Below are 6,995 nucleotides of genomic sequence, written 5' to 3'. Positions count from 1 at the left end.
GTTGCCAGAGCAAACTTTGCCACCTCGCTGAAAAAAGGCGTATACTTCTGCACACAAAAGAAATATTTAAAAAGAACCATAACCTTAACGTAGATGTAGTATAATGTAACATATTTATATATTGAGCAACAATTGTCAGCTCGATATGTCGAATGCCATCAACGTGCGTGACCTCCCTTTAAAGGCGCGCATTTTGAAAGCCGATTTTTCACTCTAATCATGTTGATGGCCCTTGCTCGCAGTCTATAGCTCTGAAAAATGACTTGAAACAATAATAATTGGAGTCTATCGGAGAAGAACGTGGATAGGGCACCTTCTGGCTCTTTCAGTGATCGTCATGGACCGCTGGAACTTGGAACAAAGCACGCCTTTGTATGAACATTCGTAGTGTAATGCATGGTCGCACTGTGCCGCTCTTCTCTGGGCAAGGCTAGAGTTACTGTTTATGCTACCATGCATATACAGTAACTCTATATGCATATACAGTAACTCTAGGCGAGGTGCATATTCACAAGAAAGGATGGAATAAGAAGGGCATGCGGGATGAAGGCTAAATGTAGTCCAGCGTGTTGCTTTTGCGATGTGTCCTTAGCCACACCCCAACAGGCTCAGGCAGCGGTTGGCAACATTGTATGAATAAACCGTACAAACCATGGTACAGACCTTTCACGTTGCAGACTAATCGTCGGAACTGAATGTATCGTACGTCGAACCGAACTAAACTGAAACAACAACATATACAGTGAAACCTCGGTGATACGAATCTCACGGGACCACCAAAAATATTCGTATCATCCGAAATTCGTATCACCAGAAAGCATGGAAAATTAGCATGCGACAAAAGAAAGCTGGCGTGCATTTTCATTTATTGTTTTTCAGGGAAGCAGCAACGTCAGAAAGTTGTTGTTGCTAGTAGCGCTGTGTAGTGTTCCTGTGTGCCTTCTCGTGTCCGTGTTTCCTTTCGCGCTACACCAAAAGCCTTTCAAGTCAGAAAGAAGCCTGAATAATTGTCAGTTAAGTTTTTATATGTCAGCAATTATACCAGCATTCGTAAATACACGGCCCGTACGCTCGTATTTAATTAATGAACCAGGTGCGTTGTGACCCACGACAGCAGTAGACCCTTCCAAATTTTAGTATGCTTTTTTGCATGACAACGGAGTACTGCAGCGAAAGTAACAAAAGAAGCGCCTTGACGCGATGGATCAAGGCCAGAAAATTACTAAACCATGCTCCTGCGTTATGATTTTGTTATTGTGGAAGTGTTGGGGATGCTTTTTGGGAGATTTACGGCTGCGCCCGCACAAGTGCAACCTCAACGGTCGCGCATGTTGACGATGTGAGGCCTTACTCCTTCGCTAAGACCATCCTCGCCTTGTTTCGGTCCTTGTCCACCTGTCATAGGATGTCTGATGCTCGATGCAGGCACGTGTAAACACAGTACAACGACAGCAGCCCGCGTCGACACGTCAGAAAAAAAAAAAAAACATGGCGCTAATGTCCTCTGTAATCTAAACGCGAAGGCACACGGGGGCACATAAGAGCCTCAAAGATTCGCGCACACAATATCGGAGGCCGCGACGCGTTTCTGAAGGTTTATTCTGACCGTAAGAAAAGTGTTTTTCTTACACCGTGATTCTGACGATTTGGCGGTGCGGCGCGCATGCCCACACTTGCGTTCCCGCGCTCGCACGTGCTTGGCGCGTCTTCCGCGACAGCGCGGACAGCACCTATTCGTACATGGGCGGTAGTGTACGTTCGTATCAAACGTGGCTGGGTGAAAATAGGTTCGCAACAACCGTAATACATTACATTGCAGGCCAATGGGCCTTGGCCGGGACCAACGAAAAATTCGTATCACCCCGAAATTCGTATGAGCTGTGATCGTATCACCGAGGTTTCACTGTACTTTAGCATATGCTACTTTTTCTAATTTTCCGTAGCCATGTCCGCCCTCTACAAAGGATAGGCCTCATCCCCACCACCTTTGTCTGCACTAGTGTCTCAATCGGGTTAAAGGGAGCTAGAGAGAAGGAATAAATGTCTTTATTTGAGAAGATAGCTTAGGAGAGGCGCTCTTATTCCAGGATGCCTTGAGCTCGGGCCTTCGCGACCAGCTTTAGCCTTGCTCGAGGTTGTAGCTTGTCAATGCTCTTTCCCAAAACCCATTTGAGTTAAAGGTTTTAGTAGGGATTGTCCACAGCCAAGGGATGCGGGTTCTCCGTAGAAGCGGCATTGCGGAGAGGCTTGTATAAGAGCTATGAGCCCCTCTATGAACGGCGTCATTACTGCAGTTTTTATCGCGAGGTATAGTGTTATACACTCGCGTCCTCATATATGACGACGCGCACTCTCAACAAAGAGCGTATAAAAAGGGTGTCTTTTTGTCCCGCAAAAATAATCATCGTCTCGCTTGCTTGCGTTTCCTTTATTGAAAACTCGGCTCTCGCCACTTTCCTATCAAGGAAGCTATGCCACGCTGATAACGCGTATGTCGTTCGTGGCCTGAAGGTACCGGGGGCGCGGTGATAATGCAAGGAAAGACACGCGAGATAGATGAAGATTACTGTCGTGAGACGAAAAGACACCCTTTTTACTCGCTCTTTCAAGTTTATAGTGTAGTTATCTGGAGAAACAAAGAATAACCACCGCAACTACAGTTAAATAATTCTCCACACGGCGATTACTGCATTGGTCGGTCACACCTGTGCAGTGACTGAACCAAAAAAAAAAAAAAATATATATATATATATATATATATTCTCATCAACAGATATGAAAATAAACGACCAACGAACTGAAGCGATAGCGCGCAATTATTTCAGTCCTGGTGTGACTTCCCCGTTCATTTGTTTTAGTCTTGGTTTATACCAGGGGTCTCAAACACGCGGCCCGCCGACCTTTCGCTTGCGGCCCGCACATAACAGTCTTCGTCCCATTTTTTTTATAACCTTGTCTGTTTCCGACATTAATATCAGAAACAGTCAAAATGTCGTTAAAAAATGCGAGCACCACTTAGCAATTGCTAAATGGTGTTCGCATTATTTTCTCGCCCATCGTGATTAATAACGGTTCGGGTAAGCTACACAGACGTGACCGTTTTTAAGCATGGGTTATTTATTTATTTATTTATTTATTTATTTATTTATTTATTGGTGGGCACCTCATGCGGTCACCTTATGGTGAAACATAACGGTGGAACAAAACTTCTATACTTAAGGATCGGCTTCCAGGTTTTAGTCATCCTGGCGCCAAATCCCCTTCAGAAATGACCCATATGATATGAGATATGGTGGAAAAGGGCTTATTTCGAATGGCAACGTTAGCTGACACATTTTGTTCAAACTTCCAACTTGGATTAAGGTTAGCGCTCGTCCTCGTATCTCCTTGTCCTATATATCTCAGTGCGCGCAATAGCAATCATCATGACATACCAAATAGCCCAAGCCATCACCCGTAGTGGGGGACCCCGAATTAATTTTGACCACCTGGCATTCTTTGAAATGCTTCTGAACATATGTAGGACACGCGCGTTCTTGCATTTCACCCCCATCGAAATGCGGCTGCAGTAGTCGGTAATCAAACGCACGACCTCGTACTTGGCAGCGCAACGCCATAGCTGCTAAGCCACCAAGGTGGGTTAATGTTATCTTCGTTTTAAAGCGAAGCTAATTTCTTTGCCTCTTCAATCCACTTTAGCTCGCTCTGCTGTGGCCTGGGACGCGTGCGCCGTCGGGTACCAGCCAGATGTGTATGTGTGTGTGTGTGTGTGTGTGGGGGGGGGAGTTTCAACTCCCCCCCCCCCCCCCCGAAATTATTCAGTTTCGCACGTTTATATATACACGCACACGTATATCAAAGCACACACGGACATATATAAAGTATGGTTGAACCCCGCCACCCCAACCCCGAAAAAAAAAATTCTGGCTACGCACTGTATACCATTAACCCCCATCTTGGTAGTTTAACACTGCAGCTATAGCGTTGCGCTGCCCAGTAGGACACTGAGGTCGTGCGTTTGGTTACCACTGGATTTCGTGTCAGCGGCGGCGCCGGTTGTGATGGGGAAATAATATGGCTCTCTTCTTTCACCCCCCCCCCCTTCCGAAGACGCCGCCCCACACTACCTAACGGGTTTCTGAAACAAGCGTTTCTCCTCTGTCGCGCGGGGACAACGAAAGGAATGTTGCAGCGAAAAGAAAAGAAATGCGATAAAACCTCGTCGGTCCGGTGAAGTCGCTGCCAGGCAGGGGCGTAGCCAATGGAGGGGTTGGGGGGAGTTTAACCCCCCCTCCCTCCCGAAAGTTTTCATTTTTGCTTGCGTATATAGGCACGCACACATACAAACGCACGCACGAACATACATAAAGTATGGTTGACCCCCCCCCCCCCCCCCCGAAATAAATTTTTGGCTACGCGCCTGTTGCCACCATCCAGCCGAGAGGTCGAGCTCATCCTTACTGACTGTGTGGGCGACCTGTGTGCTGCACGAGTCAAATGGAGGGACGTGGAAATCGCACTGGCCACTCTTTACATCCGTCCGCGTTTCATTCAGTGCGCACCAGGGACTGTGATTCCTGACTACAACAGTCAAGACAAGACGACACCGTTGATTTTCACCCGAGGTCTTTTACGTCGACCTTCGAGAACCGGCAAGCCGTTGGTTATTGGCCTTCGTAGAAGATGTCTACGGCGCACGTCTTGTCAGCCATCACCATAGAGTTAATATACTTTTTTTCTCTATGGCCGTCACCCACACTGAGTGCACTTCAAGAAGTGGTGGTGTTGCGATTAACCACTTGTTCGCCAGGGGGATTGAGATATGTCTCTCGTTAGGACTCGTTTTTTTTTTCGACGCACTCGCCACTGCTCACCGATCTGCAACTAGGGTGGTGTTGGGGGGGTTTAACATCCCCTCCCCCCGAAAATTTTCGATTTTGCACGTGTGTATATACACGCACAAACGCACGCACGAACACACATAAGATATAGTTGTACACCCGTGTACTTAGCTTTAGGTGCACGTTAAAGAACCCCAGGTGGTCGAAATTTCCGGAGACCTCCACTACGGCATCTCTCATAATCATATCGTGGTTTTGGGACGTTAAACCCCAGATATTATTAATGATTGTAGGCTATATTTGTTGCGAAACCAGAGAACATACCACGTGCCACTATTTCTGGTATTGGTAGAAATGACTATATGTGTCAATGAAGCAGCAGACACAAGGAAATTTTTTTAAGGCAGTATTTGAGAAATAAAAAGAATGAAGCAGGCGAAAAGAGTAGAAATATTGTATTTTAATTATTTTAGCTTTAGGAAAGCTGGCCGTGTTGTCTCCAGAAAACCCATGTCGTCAACGTGCCGAATCATCTTCTTTTACAATGAAAATGTTTTCATAGTATTCGTATTTCCAGTAGTCACCCACACTAAGCTACAATAATTTAAATGGGGGAAAAAATAAGGCGTAATAAATGTTAAGTTTTGCTTTCACTGGAAGAAGATACCGATATCGAGACAAAACACCTGTGATAGCAGACAGTTTTTTGCAGATATGTTCAACGTGTTTGTCCCAAGTAAGGTGCGAAGAAAGAGTAACGCCTAATAACTTATGTGCATCAACAGTTTGCAGTTTGTTACCAGCAAACATTAAAGTCTGATTGCTAGTATGAGAGCTTTGTTTTTTGCGCCAAAAAAACATTACTTTAGTTTTGGTAGGATTTATTTTTAGGCAGTTAGCGTTAGATTTATTTTTAGGCAGTACTATTTGTTGAAAATGCGGAAGTGCAGAGAAAGGATGTGTTGGGTCGTCAACTGCGAGAACTACACCAAAGAAATGCACGCACACACATGCAGTATACAGCGCTGACTTTCAACTAAGAGCGTGTATTTTTGAGCACACTAGAGGTGTATATAGATACCTGGGTGAATGAAAAAAAAAAAAAAAGAACGGCAAAATATGAAGATCTTCAACAAGGATGCAACCTGCACGCGTTCATTACCTCTATCACAACCTATATACATGTTGTTTCAAGAAATGTGTCCAAAAATCCTCAGAAATAAAGAAAATGGTGTATTTGCTCGCTGTATTCATCATTACTTTTTCTGTATCAGCAAATATCTTAATATGGCTATAGAGACATCAATAACGGCAGTGATTAATATTATATTAATTAACTTTTTAATTAGCGGAGACAGGCGGTCGGGTTAAATGAGAGGCTTGAAGTCCTTCCCGCGAAGAGCCCATTGCCGCTTTGAGATTTCGAAAAAGCGGCTTCTGTTAATTATTGTGAAGTAGTAAAATCGCGCTACATTCTGCAGCGAAACTGAAACTGGAGCGCCAGGGAGCGGAAATAGCAGACGACCAGAATGATGTCGCTGTTCACCGTGTTGACGACAACGATTGCAGTGGTGTTAGTTCTACATTCGTTAAATGGCCCTTAAACCACTCCGAGTTCAAAGATGAAAGAGCGGTTTCCCTCTCGCCTTCATTACCCTTCCTACAGGCCCTCTCTCCTCATCGCCCCTAATTTCTTCATAAAATGCGTGGAAAATGTCAGCGCTAAGCGTTGAGACTATCAGGATTTCGCGCTTTTCGGCTATACGCTGTCATCTTTGCTTGCGTAGTCGAAAACGCACAAAACGAACTGAACTCAGTTGATCGCGCGATAGCCATGTGAGACAAGGCAGAACGGGTGCGCGACTGTATGGAAAGCAGGGTAGGAGTCAATTCACAGCTGATATCCCTCGTATATGGACCAATCGAGAGCTTATTTCCTCATGACGTCATGCGAACAGACTGCTGGCGTGATGAATTGTACCGAAAAGACGGGAAACGCCATAAGAGAATCGCGCCCTCTCTCTTTGTATTTTCAGAGGTTGTTTAGGGCCCTTTAACATACGTGCGCCATGCGCGCTTCCATTTTACCATTGAAATTGTTGGCAGCGGTAGCGGACTGATGTCAAAGCAGAGTGACGATAGTGACAGCAGTGC

This window comes from Rhipicephalus sanguineus, chromosome 1, assembly GCF_013339695.2.
Source record: "Rhipicephalus sanguineus isolate Rsan-2018 chromosome 1, BIME_Rsan_1.4, whole genome shotgun sequence".
In the NCBI taxonomy this organism is placed as follows: Eukaryota; Metazoa; Arthropoda; class Arachnida; order Ixodida; family Ixodidae; genus Rhipicephalus; species Rhipicephalus sanguineus.
Note: the sequence above shows the minus strand (reverse complement) of the source record.